Source organism: Chelmon rostratus, chromosome 3 (genome assembly GCF_017976325.1).
Source record: "Chelmon rostratus isolate fCheRos1 chromosome 3, fCheRos1.pri, whole genome shotgun sequence".
Lineage (NCBI taxonomy): Eukaryota > Metazoa > Chordata > Actinopteri > Chaetodontiformes > Chaetodontidae > Chelmon > Chelmon rostratus.
In genome coordinates, this window is record NC_055660.1 from 28,418,176 (window position 1) to 28,441,351 (window position 23,176).

The following is a 23,176-nucleotide window of genomic DNA, read 5'->3' on the forward strand; positions in this document are numbered from 1 at the left end:
GCCTGATTCCCCCCTCCCCCCCCAAAAAAAAAAAAAATAAAAAAATTGAAATGTATGTAATGTGCCAAATTTCACTTATAGTACTGATCATTTACAGCATCAAAAATCTTTTCAGACTTGGATTTAGCTGCGGTTCAGTGCTAGTCTATTTATTAATCGATCAAGTCTAAAACCAGACCACAATTTTCGGTTTAGATTTTGACAAGAGGGAATTTAACATAATATACTGAAATGTTCTCACTGCTGCTGTGATAACATATTTAATCCCTGATCTCATCTGTGACACTTGATCAAACTGTTGGTCAGTCAGAGCAAAAAGCCTGATTAGAGTATTTCTAGTTTGTACTGAGCATCAGTCAGGAAGCTCCTCCTGCGAGCTTTCAGCACAGTGTTGTATGGAGCGCCGCTCAAATGCCACAATCTGTCCATACTGTACACTACTCACCCGAGTGTCCTGCACTGCGTACATCCCTCTGACGTGGCACAAGTCTGCGGTCTCCACCGGCTGAGCCTTTGACCCCTCCTGCTGATCAATACTGCCCCATCTGACTGCTTCTATTCCTGGCCACCATCCCTGCAGAGTCAGCCCCCTTCCCCCCTGCCCTTCTTTTCCGCTCGCCTCGCCGGGACCGGCCTGGCACAGCGGTGTCTGCTGCCAAGTCTGACTCATTTGAAGAGAGACGCTCAGTGACGAAACATTTTACGCATTATGGCCTGTAACTCATGATGTGTGTTACATTGTTCCCCATTTGCAGCCCGATGGGAACAGTTCATATACGAGAAAATTCATAACAACACACAGATATCAGCAGATGACCAACACTCTGATGCAGATCGCGGACATATGATTTATTTACAAGGCTCCCAGTGTAAAAAGCTGAGTGACCCAAAAATGTAATGAGAACAGTGTATAAAAAGATCCAGTCTGACCCATATCCAGTTTAGATATGGAGCGAGTGCATAAAAGATACAGTTCATCTGACAGTGTCTTGGCCCAGACTAAAACAGCTGCACTTTTAAAAGCACATGAAAGTTACAGAACACACTCACTCTCTCTCACTCACTGGAAAACACTCTCGCTCTCTCATCTGAAAATACACTCTGTCACACATTCATACACACACACACACACACACACACACACACACACATACACACACACACACACTGGTCTTCTGTAGTTGCTGATGTTCAGAGTTCTTGAGAGCCACTCATTTCCAACCTGAAAAAGAGAAGAACAGACATAGAACGTACCTTTAATGCAATAACACTTCGAATTTAAAAAATAACATAAGACCTATGAAATAATTTTAACTGCTGTTGTTAAATTGAGATATCTTTCATTATACAGCTGACACCTAGCCAAGGGGACATGACTGTGTTCACATAAGTTTTGGTCTGCTGTCACCAACAACCCTCACGGTGGGCATGACCTGTATGACATGCTCGATCAAAGTTTGATTTATGACTGCCAGAGCTGCCGGCTCTGACAGAATCATCACTGTTGTACAGCAGCATTTTCCCTGTGAGGACGTATTCTCCTCCACATCTCCACAAGGTCAGTCTCAAAAATGACTCATTTTTGTCAAGACAATCTTTTAGTGAGCTTATTGTCCTAAAGCATCTCCCCAAACATCTTTTCTTCCACACAATCTCTCTGCCTGAACACCATCTCACATACGAGCAGAAATGGTGCTGTGAGAAAGTTAGGAGTGATTTCCTGCAACTGACACATACGGCACAGATCCATGACTGGGAACGCAACATCTGATCATAAAAAGATGTATTTGAACCAGGGTAGTAACCACTACATTTACTCTTGTTACTGCAACATACTGTAGTTGGACATTTACTTTTACTCGAGTACTTTTTATCACAGTGACAAGAAAAAGTCCCGTTAAACTGTGTGAGAATAGAACAAAGACAAATGAGCAGCTGCAGCAGAGAAGAAGAAGCTGCTGGTGTGTCTGTGGCTTGACTCGGCCGTCACTGGTGGAAAACATACATGTTGGAGGTAAATATTCATTGGCTGTGGAGGGCCATGGGGTGTGAGACAATGCTAAATATTTAAGAATGGCATCATTATGGGTTATTATTGTACCTCTGCATAGTTACAAAATGTTGCATCTATCTTAATTAATCACTGGTTTAACGCACCACCTGGCAAGAGCGCTAAATGACCCAAAGCAACATACCCATGATGTTACCTGACCAACAGGTGCATGCTGGGTCTGGCTTACATTATAAATAAAAAAAAAAAAAAAAAAAAAAAAAAATACAAAATGCTAAAATGCTTCATTCATTGAGGAACTTTTACATTCAGTGAGGTGAGGCCTGATCATTGATGGTGGGACAAAGAGGCTGAGTGGACTAGTTACAGTAGGACAGAGAGGCTGAGTGGACTGGGTGGACTGGTTACAGTGGGACAGAGAGGCTGAGTGGATTGGTTATATTGGGACAGAGAGGCTGAGTGGACTGGTTACAGTGGGACAGAGAGGCTGAGTGGACTGGTTACAGTGGGACAGAGAGGCTGAGTGGACTGGGTGGACTGGTTACAGTGGGACAGAGAGGCTGAGTGGATTGGTTATATTGGGACAGAGAGGCTGGGTGGACTGGTTACAGTGGGACAGAGAGGCTGAGTGGACTGGTTACAGTGGGACAGAGAGGCTGAGTGGACTGGTTATATGATGCACTGAGAACGAGCAGAGAATCTGAACCCAGAGCAGATTGTTGCATGAGACTCACAGAATGCCGTTCAGACAGGTGAGTATAATAAACATCTTATTTATTGTTTTAACTCAGTGTACAGATGAGTGTCAGCAACTACTGTGTTGCCTAGCAACGCAGCATCTTGCTACGTGGTGTGTAAAAACTGTGCAGTCTCTCCTTTGCTTATATATGTGTGTTAGTTACTGAAGATGCTGTGGAGTTTAAACTGTTTATACATCTCTGTGATGTCTGCTTTGGTGATGTTTTATTCTGCTGTTGATACCATAAGAAGTGTCAGGCTATTCAATTAATGTGTCTCCCACACCTGCTGAGGAGTCCATACACTTTATATTCACTCTCAGTCATCTTCCTTTGAGTTCTGTCGTATTCTTTGGTACATTGTAGTGAGGCTACACTGAGGAAAGTGTATGTATAAAGCGTCCTCTATAGAAATGGAAGTTACTGTTGGTTTGGACATCAGAGCTCATGCTTTATGCTGATGTTGTTCCACTAGTTTATAGTGCAGGTGTTATTTCATTTTACTGGCTTTTTACTTTCAGTACATATTTTTACATGAGTACTTTCAATTTACATGAGTGAGATTGCTTTAAAGTAACAAAACCTATACTTTAGTACAGTATCAAATATTACTCTTCCCATCCCTGGGGCTTCATCAACACAGTACTGAAGACATTATACTATCATGCCACGTCTATTTCTGTGCTGTACCAGCATAAACTGGAGCCCAACAGCGTGACCCATTAGCAGCCTCTGTCATTATTTCCCCCAAATTGTGGAAGCCTCAGTCTGCCTTCCTAGTTCAGTTAGTGTGGGTCCTACAGCAACACAACACAAAGCAATTTGCTCTGAATAGCCACCCAGGACATTTTCAGTACATTACAGAGGCTATGAGCATCAGCAAGTAAACTGGAGGAGAGCGACACTGAGCGACAGAGCAGCAGAGAGGAAACAGAATCAGGAACTGTGTGAGGAAGGTGCATAGAGAAAAAGAGAGAGGCAGATGGAGAATGAAGATGGAGAGCTGCTATCATGTTAGACGGGCACAGTGCTGGTCGAGGTGCTGAAGGGGCAATGAAAGGAGAGCATAACACAGCTGTAATGGCAAGAGAACGGACATTACATAAGGCTGACTCAGGGTCAGTGTTATGTTAGGGGAAAGAAGATGAGAGATGAGACTTGCTGCTGTGGACACAGCAGGTGTGTGTGTGTGTGTGTGTGTGTGTGTGTGGATGTGTATTAACCATGTTGTGGGGACATAAATCTGTTTACACAGTCACATTGTGGGGACTTGCCTGACTTGTGGGGACAAACCCATGTCTTCATAATATAAATCATTCAATTTTAGATTGACATCTTGGGTTAAGATTAAGCTTTTTTAGGCAAGTAGTGGTCATAGTTAGAGTTAGTCTCCAGGAAATGAATGTCAGTCTGTGTAATGTCCCCAGAAATTATGGGAACACAACTGTGTGTGTGTGTGTGTGTGTTTGAGGGGGGTTGTTGTCTCTCCGTGGACCTGATGTTAATATACTGCAGGACATATTAGTTATTAGATATGGACACATGATGTCGTGGCTGGTGATTATGGAGAGGTATTAGTTCTGTTGCTGAGATTGTGTGTGTGTGTGTGTGTGTGTGCGTGCATGCATGCTTGATGACTCAAGCAGCCATGTCTTTCTGCAAACTCATCTCTTCAGGTGAATATCAATAAACCACACACGGCACCCCTGACTCTGTCCTGACTGAGCAGCACAGCATGCAGTCCCGTGGCTGGTTTCTCCTCTTTTCTTACAAAGCAGCAGCTTTGTGTTTGTACTGTTTTGCCTTTCCTTGTGTTACCATGAACCTCAGTAAGAAAAACGAGCTGTCAGACAGTCATAGAGGTGTTAATCAAACCCCCAGGGTAACCAAACTTATTTAAACTGGATAATCTGGGCATATTCCACATGTGCAGTGGAGGTTTACATGCACGTTAGCCAAATACATTTAAACTTATCCACAATTCCTGATATTTAATTCAAGTCAACATTCCCAGTCTTAGGTCAGTTACGATTACTACTTTATTTCAAGAATGAGAAATGTCAGAATGATTTATTTTGGCGTTTGCTTTCTCTTTCTCGTGATGCCATTTATTTTGTGTACTGTACCATTCCCTCCTGCAGCAAAGCTCTCCCACCACATGGTGCTGCCACCCCCGTGCTTCAGGGCCGGGATCGTGTGCCTCCAAACAGCTCCCAACATAATGATGGTCATTATGGCCAAGACATTTCTGTTTCCCCAGACCAGAGGACGTTTCTAAAAAAAAAAAAAAGTGTAGGACTTTTACTGTGGCTATAGATACTTTAATACCTGTTTCCTCCAACATCTTCACCAAGTCCTTTGCCGTTGTTCTACAATTGATTTCCAATTTTCATGCCAAAGTATGCTGATCTCTATAAGACACAATGCGTCTCCTTCCTGAGTGCTGTTTACACTTGCCATCTATTGTTTGTACAGATGAGCAAGGCACCATCAGTCATTTGGAAAATGCTCTCAAGGAGGAACCAGACTTGTGGAGGTCTTGGTTGACTTCTTTTGATTTTCCCAGTGATGTCAAGCGAAGAGGAACTGAGTTTGAAGGTAGGCCTCAAAATACATCCACAGGTAGTGATAGCATGAAATATGTTGAGTGGTTAAAAAGGTATGTAAACTTCCCACTGGATTAATCTGAAAACACTACATTCGGAATAAGGCCTAGTCCAAACAGGACATGCTGTTTACATGATCCGTATCAAATTCATATCAAAAAGGATATTGTCACATCTGGAAGAACAGTGGGATATCAGTGAGCATATAAGCATAGTCACCGTCACCGCAAATGTTTTAAAGACAATCGAGCAGATGGCATAAACAGGATTTAAAATGATGAATAAGTAATGAGGCGAATTGCTGTTTTGTAGTGGTTTCCCCAAACACTTCCTCTTGTCACAGAATAAAGCCACTGCGGCTGATCTGCAGCTGATCTGACAGAATGCAGGAGGTGGCAGAACAAAGAGGAAAAACAAAGGAGGGGGCGTCATTTCCCGCTCTTCCACCGTCACATATAAATCTGACAATGAATGCCGATCACAGAAAAAGGATATTTTTTAGACATCGGCACACTTCATAGAGTCACTGCAGTTCTGGTTTTGCCTTTCAACTCAGTATTTTAACAGATGTAATGTTGCTATGGTGCAAACCAGTGCTTTTGTGCAGCACAGAGTCAGGTTGACACAGAAAAGTTTTAAAAAATCGAAGCGACCACTCCAGTTTCTTTTGCTCTTTTCCTGCTGTCCCATCTGGTCTTAAAATACACTGAACTTATTGTGAAAAAAATATGCTCACTGTCAAGAGTGGCCTCATTCTTTATACGCGTGCTCTCGGCAACACTTTTTGACTTTGCATGAGTTGCTGTTAAAAGCTTATTGTTGATAAAAGACAAATAATGAGTTTTGGAACCAACACCTTCTTTAAAGTGTACAATAGGGCTTTGATGGCTTATGACTCAGGCAATTAGAGTTGGGAAGTCTTACTCTAATAGGCTATTATGCATCCTTTCTAATTAGATATAAGACATGATGATACATGAGGGGGGTATTACAGGGATGCAGCACTAATTATAAGCAGGGAACATTTTAATTTTAATAAATATATTCAAGGATTATGCACTTAGAAATACACATACATGAATGTTAGTTACTTAGAGGAGTTTTCAGTCCTAACAAAGGGCTGCAGCCAATAGGAAATGAATGCTTTATGGCGTCTGGCAGACATTGTTCAGCTTCAGTCTACAGCCCTGGGTTTTGTTCCCTAGTCCTCCATGCTCTGCTGTCAGACACACCATGAGTTGTGTGTCAAGCCATATTGTACCATTCTTCAAAAAGAAAAGCCTCTAGTTCTTTAAAGGATGAAGGAAGTGGAAATGAACTGAGTCCCAAATTATTGATGCTGTAGCTACAGGTAACCTCTGAAATAAAATAGAAACTCGCAGTAAACAAGTGATAGAAAAGCGCCAAGCTGCTGGGCCACATTGTCCTGGCAGAGCTCCTCTTAATGCAAAAATCAATGGAAATGTGATCATCTCCAGTGTGTATCTTTGCTATGATTCATTTGCACCAGAGAAAAAGGAGATAAGTGTGGGAGCCACACCATGTAGCCACAAAATGTTCTGTGCCTAATTGAAAGAAGCACCAGTACCAATGCCAATTTATAACTGAAAAAATAGACATTCAAACATTCAAAATCATTTAAACTGGCAGTGGGGAAGTTTTTTTGCTTTAACGTATCATTATGACGTAAATGTTGATTGCACAGTATAATGGCTGTAGAATAATAACCACCAGTGTTAAGAATTTGCTTGCTTTCACTGTGTAGTTTTCTGCCATGAGTGTGATGTGTGATCTCCAGGGAAAAACAAGGCTGACTGGTGATCCAGTCACCTGCCACTGGTTCTGCTTTCATGTCTTCATCATAGATGAATGAGATTCAAACTATGGTATTGCTCCAAATAAAATTATGACAAGCTCCCTCACAAGCTCCCCTCACAAGACCTGCAGCTCTTATTATCGTCTAATTCAAGATCCTCCTTCTTACGTCCAAAGCTCTTAATGGCCTGGCTCCACACCACCAGACATGCCCTTAGATCATAAGCCCAGCAGATCTCTCAGGTGTCAAGGTACCAATCTCCCTCACCTTCCCAGAGCTTTCCCAAAAACTAATGCCAATTTAGCTCCAAGCATAGAGCAATGTGCACCAACGTCCTGCCTGATGGGTCTCACATTATCCCTAAGAAAACAATTTTAAAGGCTCAATTTATTTTAGAGCATCCTTTTCATTTCTCTTTGTGTAGAGTTCCAGTTCTCTCCCCTGCAGACCGAGATTTAGACTTTGATTGGCTAGTTTGTATGCACAGCATGTATTTTATTTTGTGTTATGTTCAAGTTCATTTGCAGTAAAAGCAAACTTTTTATTCAATTTGTTGTTCTCATGAAGGACTGTGAGCATTGTTATTCTTGGATATCTATTTGGAGTGTTTCATGTGCTTCTTTTCTCGTCTCGTCCTCCTTAATTATCCAATAACAAACTTTGACCTGCATTTGTTTTAAATGGAGCTCTACAAATAAACTTCAACTTGAATGTGTTGTGATTTCAAGTTAAGGGTGGTGTTAAACCACCTGAAAGAGAGTTTTGGATACTTGGAGGATTCGAGCCACCTTTCACTCAGGAGGCTTGTGGACGCAGTGAAAGAGATGAAAGGTTTGACCTTTGACCTACAGCAGGCGGGTGCACCATCAGCCCGTCTGACTCGTGTGTCTGCGCTGCACAGCCAAGGCCAGCTCTGCTTTCATTAGCCTGACCGGCCTGTCTGCCAGACACACAACATGGACATATAACAGAGCGAGGGCGGCTCAGAGGGAGCCGTTTTATATGCACCTAAAACTGGTTCATGGCTGCAGCAAACAATTTCACATTTTTCTTGCCCAATCTCAGTGTTAAGCAGCCGGTCGGCCCAGTACAGCCAATCAGAGGTGGGAAGCAAGGAGTTGCATTTACTCTGTTAAATGTACTTACGGAGCTTTTCCAGTTTCAATGCAGCATACTGTTTGCTCTTATTTCATTTTTTACATTCAGTGAGGTGTTTGAGGCCTAATCACTGATGGTGGGACAAAGAGGCTGGGTGGACTAGTTACAGTAGGACAGATTTAGATTAGATTTAGTAGATAGAAAAAAAAACATTACTACAAAGCCTTTTTGTCCTGTAGTTTCAGGCGTGACGGTACAATAGTGATCAAAATTTTGCAGACATACAAGCGAGTCTGTCATCAGTGAGTCAGGGGTGCAGTTTCTGTGTAACCCACACTACAAAATAAGTGAAGGATGTAAAGATAATTCCAAGGGCTGACCTCATAAGAAAGACCAGGTCAAATGTAGCTTTGAGCACATCTTATTGGTGTTGTGTGTGAGTGTGTGTGTGTGTGTGTGTGTGTGTGTGTGTGTGTGTATGGGGAACTCAATCTCAAATACAGGAGTGTGTATTGACATTAGGGGAGAGTCCAGGCTGGGAGAAAAGTCCATGTCTAACAGAGGGGGTAAATATGAGACACTGTGTTCTTGAAGTGGGGGGAGCAGAGAGGGGTTATTTTGTCTTAGTAATGAGAACAAAGAAGATTATTTCTTGGTTGGCACTTAAGAGACTATAAAGAGGGCAATCGTCAGCATTAGAAGCCAAGACAATGTCACCAGTTCAGAAAGAAGATCCAATAATATGATTCTCCAGGTAACGAGCAGTTCCAATCAAACATCACAGGAGCCAAAAGGTCAGAAAGAACAATAAAACCGGCTCTTGGTGTTTCTGATGCAGCTCAGGGATTCACTCCACTCATAGCTACGACTTCAAATAAACACGAGTCACAACCGATTGAAACTTGCTCGGCTCGTAGTTCAGATTTAGCTGTAACGCTAACTTCTAAGTCATGCCACTGTTTGCAATGCGTTCTCTCTCTCAGATACGGTCCTTCACATGTGTCAGCAATCCTCGGCTGTGCATTAAAGGAGCGGTCTGCTGTGTTTTTGGCTCGCAGCAACATTTTGTGGCATTAAGCCCTCAGAGAGACAAATGTGAGGAATTCTGTCTTGCACCCCATTATCATTTTTCCACTGATCACTCTGATGGTTTTGGTGACAAGTGACAATAACAACAGTGACGCTGGTGTTAACATGTGTATTTGTGTAGGTATGTGTACATTGTATTGACTTCCATTTTATAGTAATAGTTTTATTTACTATCCACTGCTGTATGCGAGCCAAATTGCCCCTCGGGGCCATTAAAGCCTCACTCTACCTGCATGCACACACTGCAATCATAGCAACTGCTCTGTAATGAGCTAAATCTTTATGCTAATTCAAGGAGATTGGTGAACGGAGTGCAGTCTTGATAAAGATGACCCAACCGTATAACTCATTGAGAGATAATGAGACTGACCTACAGTATCATTTACATGATATGTGCAAAGGCTTTGGTTTGATTAGCATATTAGTGAGCCTCCCTCTTACTGGGCACGGTTACAGATCAGCAGTAGCTTTATGATTTTGTCTCTTCGGTGGTTTCAAATGGGCCTCAGTCCTGTTTCACAATAGCAATTGTGAGACCAACAAACAGAGAAAGAAGAAGACTTTGAATGCTGTACAGCCTTCAACAACAGCTGGCCTCTGGATTTATTGATGTGCAAAAATACATTTACACATCATGGCACACCCATGGCCACACACACACACACATAAACATAAACACACACGAAGGTACTTCTGCAGACGCATGCATACAGAAACATTCGCACACAAAACCCCCTAAAGTCAGCACATTTCTAGATGGCAAACAAGCCTGGGAGCTGCTTAGCCATGCTGGTCAGGCTTCAGGCATTACTGGTGCATATAACATGAACCCACGCACACGCACGCACGCACACACACGCACACGCACACACACACACACACACACACACACACACACACACACACACACACACACACACACACACACAGGGCTGTAAACATTAGCAATATTTTCCCATTTCTTCTGCAGGGCAGATGGGAGAGCAGTAGATCTTCAGAGGGGCTGAGCCCTTCACTGCTAATAATCTCCTTTACACTTCACAGTGCCAGGGAGATGAATCACGGTGGATGGTGTGTGAGAGAGGGAAGGGGACCCTGATGTGCCATGCGAAGGCTGGCCTTTATGGTCCTTGGGTGTATGTTAGTGTGTGTGTGTGTGTGTGTGTGTGTGGATTCTTGGGTGCAGATAGAGGCCAATGATCTTGATGATCTCATTCAGATATTGTCAGCAGAGCAGGAGTGCAGAGCTACTTTCACTAATGCAGATGCTGTTGCCTGGATCTTATTTTAGTTTTAAGTACAATGACAAGTGAAGGAAAATCACAAGAAAAATACTGTGTAGCATCACCTTTTCAGGCTGATACACATATTGTTCTTTTCTTATGAAGGAGATAAGACAGGCTACACATCCTGAGTATCTTTTTCTATCCACAGAGAGACCGCCACAGAGGACAGATGAATGAAAAAGCTAGTATTTTTAAGGTAGTTTGGATGAATAATAAATACATTGCCCCTTTTTATTAAATTCAGACAGATACAGTAGATAACACATATAAACTTCAAATATTTTGCTGCTCACATAATTTAACATGATAATACAACCACGTTTTGTTGCGATCATGCATTTGTGCGATTCCTGCCACCCACACATCCCATGCAAAAGATAAAATTAACCATTTCTTGGGAATAGAATCAGTCTGAATGTCATAATCCTCAGCAATAGCCATTCACTGTATTCACTTTCTGTAATTACCTCTTTAAATGGTGGCTTTTATTGGCAATGGTGGAGTCCGCCATTCCCCCATCGGGTTCAAATGGCACAAGAGGAGATGACGGGAAACAATGCACCATGCAGTCTAGTGTTCCTGTTTTTTAATTTGGATCTCACTGATAACATCCTCACTGTTTACTGTTCTGTTCTTACTGCTGCTCCGTCACATTTTAAGCATTCAGCTGGCAAAACGGGCTGGCTTTTAACGCACTGACTGTGATTCTTCATCAAGACAACAACCTTTTTTTTGTCAGTGGATCAGTTTAAAATAAAGCAGGGAGAAGTCGAAGTGAGCTGTTACACATCCATAAAAAAACATATTCCTCTGGATTAAACAAATGGCACGTAACGTGCAATTTATGCAGTGATCTTAAGAGGTGCTGGTAGGATAGAGCCAGGCTAGCTGTTTTCCCATGTTTCCAGTCTTTGTGCTAAGCTAGGCTACCTTCCTGCTGGATGTAACCCATATTTAACTGAAAGATGTGTGTGGTATCAATTTTGCCATCTAACTCTTGGTGAAAAGTGAATTCCCAAAATGTCAAACTATCCATTTAATAGGATTTAAAAGCCCTAAAAAACAAACAAACAAAAGAATAAGTGGGGCCCACGGGACAAAGCTGGCCCGCCATAAGGTTCGCTTTGGGCCTTTGTGTTTTTTTGGAGTTTGTATTCCTGGGGATTGTAAATCCCTGACAGCTCAGCATTCAATATCAGTCAGCAATATTATTATTATTATTGTTTTCTTACTCCTCTGCCACCTTGCATATGAACAGAATGACTTTATTCAACTATGTGGAACATTCCCAATATCAAGTGAAACCAAACTGTGGCTCTGCTGCACATCAGAATATTAAGTGGCATCACTCCTGGATTCACACAGAGAGTCAAAGTGCAGCTAGGCTCATTTTCAGCTGGGCTTTAAATAAAACATACAGTAAGTGTACTGCTAACGTGTTTGTGTGCTGGTGCATCTCGGGGCCATTTGTGAGTCTGAATTGGCAGATTCATGTAAAGCTTTTTAAAATGTGCACACATGCCAAGAATTGGCCTCAAGGTCTTTTCACTTCACGCATATCCAAAGCCTCTCCAGCTTCCTCAAAGTCCACACTTTTTTATTCAAACTTTAACTAACCAAATGAGCGGCGTTAACCTGGCTCGCATTGAGTTACATGGGTGCTCAATATTCTTTCATGGCTTCATCTGAGAGCAGCCTGATAAAACAGAATCTCATGAAAATGCAGATGGCTGGTTTGGTCTCATATTCTCACCTTTTCATCATTTATTGCTCATTTTTTGTATAACAGCATTATTATATTAGTCTTACTTACTTTCCCCAAAACCACATGAAACATGATATTGTGAATATGAATATGAATGTATAAAGAGGGGAAGTATGAAAAGCTCTTGATTGGTCACATCTTTGAAATAACAGATTCAAGCGAGGGAACTCAGGAGACATCAACCATGATAAAAAGAAATTTCCGAGTATCAGATGATGCAGTATCAGGTCTCAGACCTACGCTGTGTGACGTTAGCAGTGACCTGACTGATGAGGACATGGCAGGGTGACAGCGACACCTGCCACCGAGCCGGTCCCCAGGAGACGCTCGCTACCTACGCAAACTGCTGACCGACTTCCAGAGAGGAAAAAAAACACCAGAATTTATGGGCAACATCTGCAGCGTGGTGACAGGCTGCAAGTCAAGATCAGAGGGTGAGTTTTTAAGAACTTGTTCCTTCATGATTCAAAATGACATCCACAGCATGTTATAGGAGATGACATTTTTGCCTCACATTTATGACTGACACTTATAGTAGCAGTAATACCTTTAGTAACAGTAGCTATAAGTACATTTACTCAAGTAATAGAATACAATTACACCATTGCAAAACGTACTTGTGCTTTACCTGAGTATTTGCACTTCATGCTTTCACACTTCTACTACACTATTTGACAGCTATACTTACTAGTTACTTTGCAGATTATGGTTCCACATCAAAACACGTGACCTGCTAATGAAATATTTTGTATTTCTATTATCCACCAGTATATAAAGCAGTGAAATCATGCTGCTCACACAGCCAGCTGAAGTACACACCTGACTAATACAAACACCCCGCCATAAATCCCACCTTCATGAAGGTTATAACGTTCAGTTTTTGTTTTCGTGCAGGCTGCAGCCTGCAGCGGTGCTGTTGAACTGCACTGTGTACTGGGAGCTGCTATTTAATCAACCCTTATTGATATAAATGGGGTGGACAAAATATTTGAAAGTGAAATGTTGTGCATGAGAAATGAATCCAATAATACAATTTATAATAATGTAACACTCTGAAAAAGGGCATTCTGCTTAATTAGAACATTTAGCTGATAACAGTGTTGCTTAACGAGTAACTTAACACCAGCTGGAAATCTTGTTTTTGTTGATCTCCAGCAGCTGAACTTCTCACCTTGCTGCAGTGATGTAGAGGTATACCCCATGAAATGTAGGACTTACAGCTTTAATGGACTATTTGACATAGTGGTGCTGCTACTTTTACTTAAATAAAGGATCTAAATACTTCTTTCACAGCTGAGTAACAGCGGATAGTAATAGTGGAAACAGCAGCAGTACTTTCTTTGATACGATTGCTTTTAATGTTCATTTTTATACTATTTGTGTCAAAGCAATGATTTTGTCACTATTGTTTCTATTCAGAATTTACTGTTTATTCCCATGTTCTGGTCTGTGTTTCTTATATGCCACATAACAGTTTGAAACATAGGAAATTATGGGCCTAGCTGAAAATGTGCTAATAAGTGTAATAGTAGGTTATTAGTGCAGTGTAGTGGTATTAGTAATTGACAGTTAGTAGAAGTAGTAAACAAGAGAAATAGTTGTAGTAGTAGTACACACATTACACAGTGTGAAATCTGTCATTAACAGCTTCTGAAGAGAGTGTACAATATTTTATACTAACACACCAAACTCAAAGTCAGCAGCAGAGACCAAACACTGCTGGCAGTGTTAACTTCAACAGCTTGCCTGCTGAAGCCCACTGGCTTCTTCCCCAAGAGAAATTATTCGCAAAAATCTAATATTGTCCTCTCTTCAACCAGTGGAAGTGAAAGGGAACAATCTGCTATTGTGGTGGTTTGGGAGGTTTGTACTTTGTTTGTGCTTTCTATCATATTTTGGAGGTTCATGGAGGATCACAGCGGTACATACACTCGATGTGCCTTCGTCTGTTTAAACCTCGATGTGAATCTTTGCAGAGTATTGCTCTGCGCTCATCATCTCCCACCGCCCATTAAGCTAACCTTGAGCACTTTCTTTAATGATATCCACTGACTTCAGACCTTGCCAGTCTCATTTGACTGACCTGTCCCTTTAAAAACACCTACAGGATCCTGACTAATCAGGAATTCCAAGCAGAGAGAATCAGTGAACAGTGAACAGTCTCTTGTCTGTCTGTCTGTCTTTCTGTCTCTCCCTTGTTTCTGCTCCAAAGCAGCTGCTCACCAATAGCCAACATTCGCTTTGAAGCGATGCCCCCTCATACTGAATTCTGATTGGGTCAGTGCGATACGATTCACTGCCATGTGTGACAGCTGTGGACCAGAGTGAGAAGGTGATGGAGGGGAAGCAGAGTTAGAGAGACGGCCTGGGCTGGAGGGATGACAAACAGGGTAAAGACAAGTGAACAAATTAGAGCAAGGTGTGACGCTGACGAAGGGGACAAAGATGGAGGAAAAGAGGAAAATGAGGAAAGAGTAATGAGATGTCCGGAGAGGGAGAAAGACAGAGCGCAGAGAGGAAGTGGGTAAGAGAAATGAGACATGTACAAAGAGAAAGACGGGATGTTTGAAGCTGCCTGTCTGACATTAAAGCACAGGCTTTATAAGGCAGCAGAGCCTTGACACCGAAGGGTAGGATGAGGAGGAGGAGAGGAGATGAAGGGTCCCCCTGTAACACCCTGTCAGTGAAGAGAATTGACATAACGAATAATGCAATCTGTGCACCTAACAATCTGCACCACTGTCTATTCAACAGCCAAGATTTACCACCGTGTACAGTATGTACTCTCTGTTCTATAACAGTGTGGCATTATACCAGGGTATCATTAATACATGTATGAACATAACAGATGTCTGCATGCACAGAGAAAAAAAACACATTTGTGTGACATTTGAGATTAAAGTCAAATATTTATCATTGATTCACAACTCATCTTGCCAACAAATCACACCACTGCCTCGCCTGTAGTAAAACACCATATTACTCTGATGCAAATGAGCTGCAGCGAGTGTGATGCATGGAACTGGATGCAGTATCTCCGGGAAACTCGCGGGCAACACAAGCCTCCACTGCTCGTGCGGATCTACTCCACGCCGAGACGCACATTACAGCCTATGAATGGCACGGGAGACGAGGAATTACGGTGGGCTGCGGCGAAAGAGCCCAGAGGCCACGGCTTCTGTACCGTGAATGATGATGTGTGTGAGTGAGGGGAGGTGTTGGTGCGTATGAGCTGCTGGTTTTCCCACAGTAATGAGTGAGCGTGATGGCATACTGCACAAGAAGAGAAACAAAACAGAAAAGCCCCTCTACTCGTGAACACATGCATGCAGAGGATTGGGGGGAGCGCCGAGGAAATGAGAGCGAATAATGTGTGGGAGGGATAACGACACTGGAGCTGCTGATCAGAGCGCTGAGACGAGAGGCTGATGCTATAGATCAGCATATGATTACTTTAGAGCCTCAACCTGCGAGCTCCATCCACTGCACCCTCAGGGGTTATGAAGAGTGTTTGTGGCCATGGGTACAGCATGTGCACGCAGTAAAATGTGTCAGCCAGTCTGTGGAAAAATACGACACGCAGACAGTTAGGTGCACAGCTGGAATAGAGGAAAAGTAACAACTAACAACTAACTACTGTGAAGCTGGTTGATGTTAGCTGCTGACCACTGCTAATACAGCTGACAAGTGATTTTACTGCTCGACTAGTTGAACAGTGAAACCTCTACGAGACCTACTGAAAGACATAAGTAGAAAACCAGACAGACAGATCTTTATTCAGTGAACATTTGGCTCAGTTCACAGTGATGACTTGCACTGAAGTGCTCTGGGACATACGTCAGGGCTGATGTGAATGAGCCTATATGATGCCTGTGAGTTTAAAAGATGATTACTTTTCATGGAGCAAAACCAGAGTAAGCAGGGCTTTGAAGAGTCCTGAGCCAGAGTCTTAATGAACCGTGTTGTCTGAATATTTTGAAAGGTGTACTCTGGAATAAGAAAGTAGTTTAAGGGAGGGAGGGTAAGACATTCTCCCGAGCAACTAAATGCCAGAGCACACTGCTTCATTAAAAACTGCATTTGCTAACAGTCTAGTGGGACTTCAACATTTAGTACGCACCATAATACATACATTTTGATGAATCTATCATACTTCAATTAGTCCATTCAGCCTTACAAGCAGTTAGGAATGATGTTTTCCTGAGGGTGGCACCTGAGGAAAGGTAAAGCCTGGAGGTAATTCATGAAGAAGGTAGGAACCATTCTGATGCCAGATTTAAACACAATGTGGTCAGTAGTTGTGCAGTTATTCAAGGATTACCAGAGGAGGAACATGATGAGGACCTACTTTATTATCTGATCTTGAGGTCTCATCTTGAATTTATTTTTGTTGCATATTGCTGAATTAGGTTATGTTTAATCAAATGAACACTCTGCACCGCACAATTCATATCCAATGTCATCATCTGTGCCCAAGCATTAAGCAGTGTGTGCTCTAAGTGGCAGGACATAAAGTCAGGGCGTGGGGGTCTGGGTGGTGTATGCGTGTGTAGACCATCCACTATAGAGTTTGTGTCCTGTCACAACCATTAACTTTGATCTCTCACTCTCTAACCTGAGCAACACTCTCGCTGTCATGTGCAGATATTGTACACAATTTTTTAAATGTTTGGACATAATTCAGGATTTTGTAGATACCATATCAACGTTCTTATCTGACAATGGTTCCGAGCATTCTGGGGGCTTGCAGCTCATTTCTTCTCCACCCCCCCCCCAGCAGGTTAAACTGGCTATGGGGACATTCAACTCTGGACCAAAACGTTGATGATTTAGACTCAACAAACAGGACTAACAGCCTGTCATTGTGGGGGTTTTTATGGTGCATACAATGAGCTCCTTCAAAAACAAACTTAACATTTTGATCATGGGTACAATGGACATATGGCAAAGATGTAGATTAACACATAGTTTAATGTTACATGTGAAAGCTAAGGTGGGAATCTCGTTAGTGTCTAAAGCCTCCAGTCAGTGGGAAAGGCTTCTGAGAGCGTTAATCCCTCTCCTGACAAAGCCAAGCATCGCTGCTGACTGAAGCACCTTACAAGTGGGAGCGGAGCGGCCTACTGGCAGCGACGATAGAGTTACTAAGCAGGGGTGGACTTCACATAACAGCCACTCAATGAAAACAAAAGCCCTGGCCATGTCTGCTGAGCCTCTCATCCGCTCGCTGGAAAATCTAATAACCGATGTTCGCAGCATCTCTCCCGCCTCGTCCAAGGCTGACGAGTCCTTATTACAATAGATCGGCCTCAATTGATTTGTCTTTAGAAGCCTCAGGGAAACAAAAAGGTCCCATTGATTTTCTGGTTTATAGTGAGGGCGTCTAAGAAGTTCGAGTTTGGGGTGAAGCGGATAGCGAGACACCTGGATGCCTAAAGTCAGCACGAGAGGGTGCAGGGTTACGGACACACAGGTGGTGCCTGGGATGTTGGTTTGAGCGGGCGCGCTCTGTGCCGGGGCTTCTACTGGAGATAAACAAGGCCATTTGTCTGGTGCTGCAGCAGCTCACCTGTCGTTATAGCTCAAGTGCCAGGCAGAGTCAGCACGGCCACCTATCAATCACACACACACACACAAACGTCAGGATGCCACAACAGATCTGGTGCAACGCTGCGGGGGCACGTTCTGTCAGATTTAGAGTGCACAGGAAAAGCCAAACACAGGAAACACAAACAGAAATGTCGAAAGAGGATTAATAAACGCTAAGCTTCATCCAAGTACGCTTTCTGGACACTGCTATTTTTACTCTGATATAGTTTAAACTTTCATATTGCGGCAAGCTTAAGCTTCTCTCCAGAGTGACTTGACATTGAACGCAACAACAGTATTTGAACATGGAAGGTCGAGTGAAACTGCCATGTCTCAGCACCGTGTGTGTGTGTGAGCGCATGTGTGTATATATCTGGGAGTAGGATATTGTCTGTCATACTATGCTTTTATTCTTTCTGTTGTTGTATTCTTTTATTTTGTGAAGCACTTTGTGTTGCATTTTAAATGGATGAAAAGTGCTATATAAATAAAGTTTGATTGATTGATTGATTGAAAGACAGAGCAACAATAACTAAACGGTGACGACTACTTTGTTGAATTCTGAAATCAATTGAACATTTGAGGAACTAAAACGCTGTGCTGAACTCTACCTTTTTAAAGGGGCGCACCACTGATTTCGTGTCGCTCCTCCACAAAGCAAGCAGACTTGTGGAAGACAGATTAAAAAAATAATGGTCAAAACCGAAGCAGCAGATGGATCCTTCATTTCCCATAATGCAACACAAGCACCGTAAACTTTCATTAGATTTATTTAGATTACATTGCCCTAATTTTTCTCTCCGTGCCCCGAATTTTCTGACTTTACACAGACCCTCCAGAGCATGCAGCTGTTTTACACTCTGAACAGTCTGATTCTTCCATGGCTAGCAAAGTGACCTACATATGTAAAATTGTTGAAGGGGCCCCTTTAATTTCACAGCAAACTGCCTTAAATTTTAATGTCTGACTCATTTATCTAATGAGCAGATCTTCAGTTGAAAATACACCTGTCCTCACATGAACTGAGTGGGTCTGTCTAACAGCTAAGCATACTTTAAATACTACTGGAGAGAATAACGGCCATGCCACCACTGTGTACAATCAAATGAAATCATCATTTACGTGTTCACGTTGCCTGTACATGTAAATGTTGTACAGGTTTTTTTTGCTTAACAAAAAGTGGACCAGTGCGTGGGTGACAAGACGCCATGTTTAACCAGCAAATCTGACACATCAAGTCACTTCATTGCTGCTTCACATCTATGATGGGATTTCTGATGTTTTTTAATGATTTTATCACCCCATGTGGTGTTTTTGACAGCTGCTGTGGTTACAGACAGGGGTGACTTGCATAAAGAGCCCTCATTTCGGCTGGATCCTTTACTGTTCGTGCTGACTGGCAGAGCGGAGGCCTGTAACGGTGAGTGGCAGCACAGCGTGAATGCTTTACTCAAGAACAAATAGGTAGAGGTGTGTTGTACAGTGTAAAATCTGTTAAAGCCATCGCTTCATCACAGCTTCTCTTTTTCTTAGCCACGCATAAAAACTTTTTTGCAACATTATAGCTTTTTCTCCCGAACTTCTGGGGTTTCTCTTCAGGTCTAAATAAACACCCTCTGTAGAAGATGGTGCTGGCTCTGAAGCTATTCCTGTACTGGGGAGCCAGGAGGAAATGCTGAATATGGCAGAAGTCAGTAAGTACATGAGGACGGCGCAATATACAGTACATCCACCTTTCACTTCAAAACTTCCAAACAAGATCTTTCCACACAAGGAGTTGCAGGAGCGGTTTTTCAGTGTATTAATCTCCCGCCTGAGCGTGACGACCCCTCTGTGAAATCAGCTGCCAGTAGAAAAAGAGTCAGAGGAAAAGGTCAAAGCATTATGGGAGCACAGAGGAACAGACAACTGAATGCTGTATTGATTAACTCCTCTATGTGTTTTTCTACAGCACTGACTTACATCCAGACCTTTCTCCTGCTGCAGAGCACCTCTGAATACAGCAGCATGCTGCATGGATCTATGGCGTGACTCAACACAACTCAGGTGTGAATTACAGTCACAGCGCTGCTGGAAATGACAGCATTGTTACGACAGGGTGTTTGTGGGAAACAGAGACAGCTAAAAACACCTTTTCATACTTGTGTCTGAGCATGAATCCCTTGGTTTACTGAAATCCTCCTGAGGTTATAAAAGTATCTGAGGTGGAGTCGGGAGAGCCAGTAAACTGGAAATATGTATATTTCAGCCGTATTCATATTTCTTGATCTTGATTCAATTAAAATAAAACGGAGCTCTTATTCTTGAGCGCACAGTATTTTGTCATCTCTCCTGTCTGTCAAAAACTAAATGAAGCAATGTTTGCTGCCTCCAGTTTTCTTCTGCCCCCTCCCCAGACCCCACCCACTTATTCCTCCACCCATTTGCCCTCTCCCTCTGTCTTCCCATCTCTTATTCCTGGGGCTCAGCAATTGTTCTTGTTATTGCTGAAGAGCGCACAGGGGCTTTGTGTCAGTGCGTATGTGTTTGACGACGAGGCGGCGGCGGTGAAAAATGAGGCAGGTGGTGGCAATTTATCAACACTTGAGGGGCGCATGGTGACGCTCTGGCAGAGTGAGGCGAGGCGGCGCAGAGCGCGACGCTGAGGGTTTTTCTGTGTGAGGCCGGGCATGATGAAATGGATGCGGTTTCTCCACCGCTGCATCAAGCAGACAGTCGGAAGGAGAGAGAAAGAGAGAGGGGAGAGGGAAGGGTCTTTCCTCTATCTGCAGGCTTCCACTTCCACATCAAGCATCTGCTTTTCTCCCTCAACAACTCCCTCCACATCATCCCCATCACCCCCCATCCTCCTCCTCTTATCCCATGAGTCGGTTTTCAAGGGTTTACTCTGCAACCGTGTAACCCTTTCCCTTTTTCTCTCTTTCCAATGCAATTTGTATCTCTGTTGGCGTGGAAACAGATGACAGAATGCCAATAGAAACGAGGAATGAACAGGGAGAGAAACTCTTCCACAGTCCAATGACGCCATGTCAACTCTCACTCCCACCCACCCTTTAACTTTATAACCATCTCTTGATTAATCTCCCTCCCTATCATCTGTGCAGTCAACCCCCTAAATCAGCATGCACACACATACACATACACACACACACACACACACAGAGAGGCACGCACACACACACCCTAACCACCCTTACCTTCTCTCAATTTATCTCCTTCCCTATAATCTCTTCTCCCAATTCCCCACTTCAATGCGTAAACACACAAATACACACAGATACTGTACACACACATACAGTACTGTACTACTGGCCCCGCTCAATGCCTGCAGCTGCCTCAGGCATGCTGTGCAGCTCTCTCCACTGGGAGGAACGCATGGAGGGAAAGACGCATCAAGGCAATGGAGGGTCAAGTGGCTAAAAAGCCGCAAAAAAAAAAAAAAAAAACATGACAGAAAACATGAGGACCAAAAATACTGGATAGTGAATTAATAATGATAATAATAATAATAAAAAAAAACCTTGGCTGAAAGTTGTCCTTCACTAGTTCAAAATTACTAATGACTCCATCTGGTTAATTTCTCAACAAAAAGCAGAATGTGCCAACGATTTTATGCCACTGCCAGATACGGGAGGAGTCACACAGAACAAATTAGAGAGGGCTGAAACAAAACACAAGCAAATTTTGATGAGGCCGAGCCAGTGAAAGTGGAACAAACGAGGGAACAATAAGTGGGGATGGTAAAACAAGGACAAATAAGAAAAGGAAACGAGACAACAACAGAGCAAACGCTCTATAAACAAGTATCTGCAGGTGAATGTGGGATCTGTAGGCAAGGGAGAGATCCTGGTATTGGGAATTGTTTTGGTGTCCATTTGCCGTCCAAGCAGTATTGACCAATCATGTTTGAGCAGCCTTTGGTTGCATTCAGGTAAACAGTCTGTGTAGAGAGCAAAAGAGGTAGAAGGCGTTGGCTGGAAAGCAATCTCTGAACCCATCGTCCAACAACGATTTAGCTATTTGTTAGCTTTTCTTTAATGTGTCTGTATTCACATGCAGATATCTGTTTATGGAGATTATCCGAAATGTCAAGCTGTTGTCGAGGTGAATGTCAAGTTGCTAATCAGACTGTAAACAATGACCATGACTGTCTACACTGGTGAGAGAAAGCACCTGAATAGAGAACAGACAGACGGAGAGCTGGAGACAGGCTGAGATAAAAATATCATTAAAGCTCTGTGCCCCTGAGTCACCTGAACATGTTTTATTTACTGTCCCTTAGAAGCAGAACTTTTTGCTCCACAGTCTGGACTGAGCGCCTGATACACACAGCCAGAGGCTACAGTCCTTCAGGACACACTAGAGCCACCCACACACACCCACACACACACACACACACACACACACCTTCATCGATTGTGCCCCCCCCCTTGTTAATAAACCAAGCCAAACAGGTTAATCTGAACTCCTTTAAAGTGAACTGATGGTGTTTGAAAAGTGTCAGTGACATACGGTGGTGAAACATACTGGTGTTTCTGAGAGTGAGGAGTGTGGTGAAGCATTCGCTGCCCCTGCATATCAGTCCTCCACTTAATTCAAAGCTGAATAGTACCTCCAGCAACAACCTGTGTCCTTGGACCGCTCTAACTTTTTAATAAGAGCGTCTGCTCCCAACAGAACGCATCAGAGCAATCTTTGGCCGACTGCCTCCGCAACACTTTCCGTGACATTTGAAAAATGTTTTTGGAAAGGGCAGTCAAGTTTGTATAACAGCATGACGTTGATTGAAACAATCTCCATAGCTGAAACGCAGCAGTTCCTGATGACTTACTGATAGTTTGGGGCAATGGAATTCAAATCTGCCATAGCAAACCCTGAATGCAACTCATGATAAAATGTGGTGTGTCACGTGGTTAAGACACATACCAAATCAATCTCGGTTCAATTCAATCTCACATCTTTGTCTCGTATCATAAGCCCCTCACTCTCCCTGTGTTTCCTGTGTCATTATAATGTCGTACAATCACATAGAGCAAACAAAGGCAACAATTCTATAATTTTTTAAGTAATATTTCAATATTTAATAAGTCAATTCAATGTTTTTTTCAAAGAGCAACTAGCAGAAATGACACTGCCTGTTACACTGCCATCACTCTGACAGGAGAACACAAAGACATGT

At 42.8% G+C, this 23,176-nt stretch overlaps 1 protein-coding gene across 3 annotated transcripts in view; it reads right to left on the bottom strand.

Annotated features, from left to right (window-relative positions):
• Nucleotides 1–844: 844 nt before the first annotated feature.
• LOC121604480 (endonuclease V-like) overlaps nt 845–23,176 on the bottom strand; it is a 60,506-nt gene continuing 38,174 nt past the window's right edge. For 2 of the 3 annotated variants that reach the window (XM_041934001.1, XM_041933999.1), the window contains one exon: nt 845–1,222. The gene's annotated coding sequence lies outside the window, so the exon portion shown is untranslated. Of the gene's footprint in view, nt 1,223–4,909; nt 5,023–23,176 lie in introns of those variants that run through there. The other variant, XM_041934000.1, reaches the window with a different exon arrangement.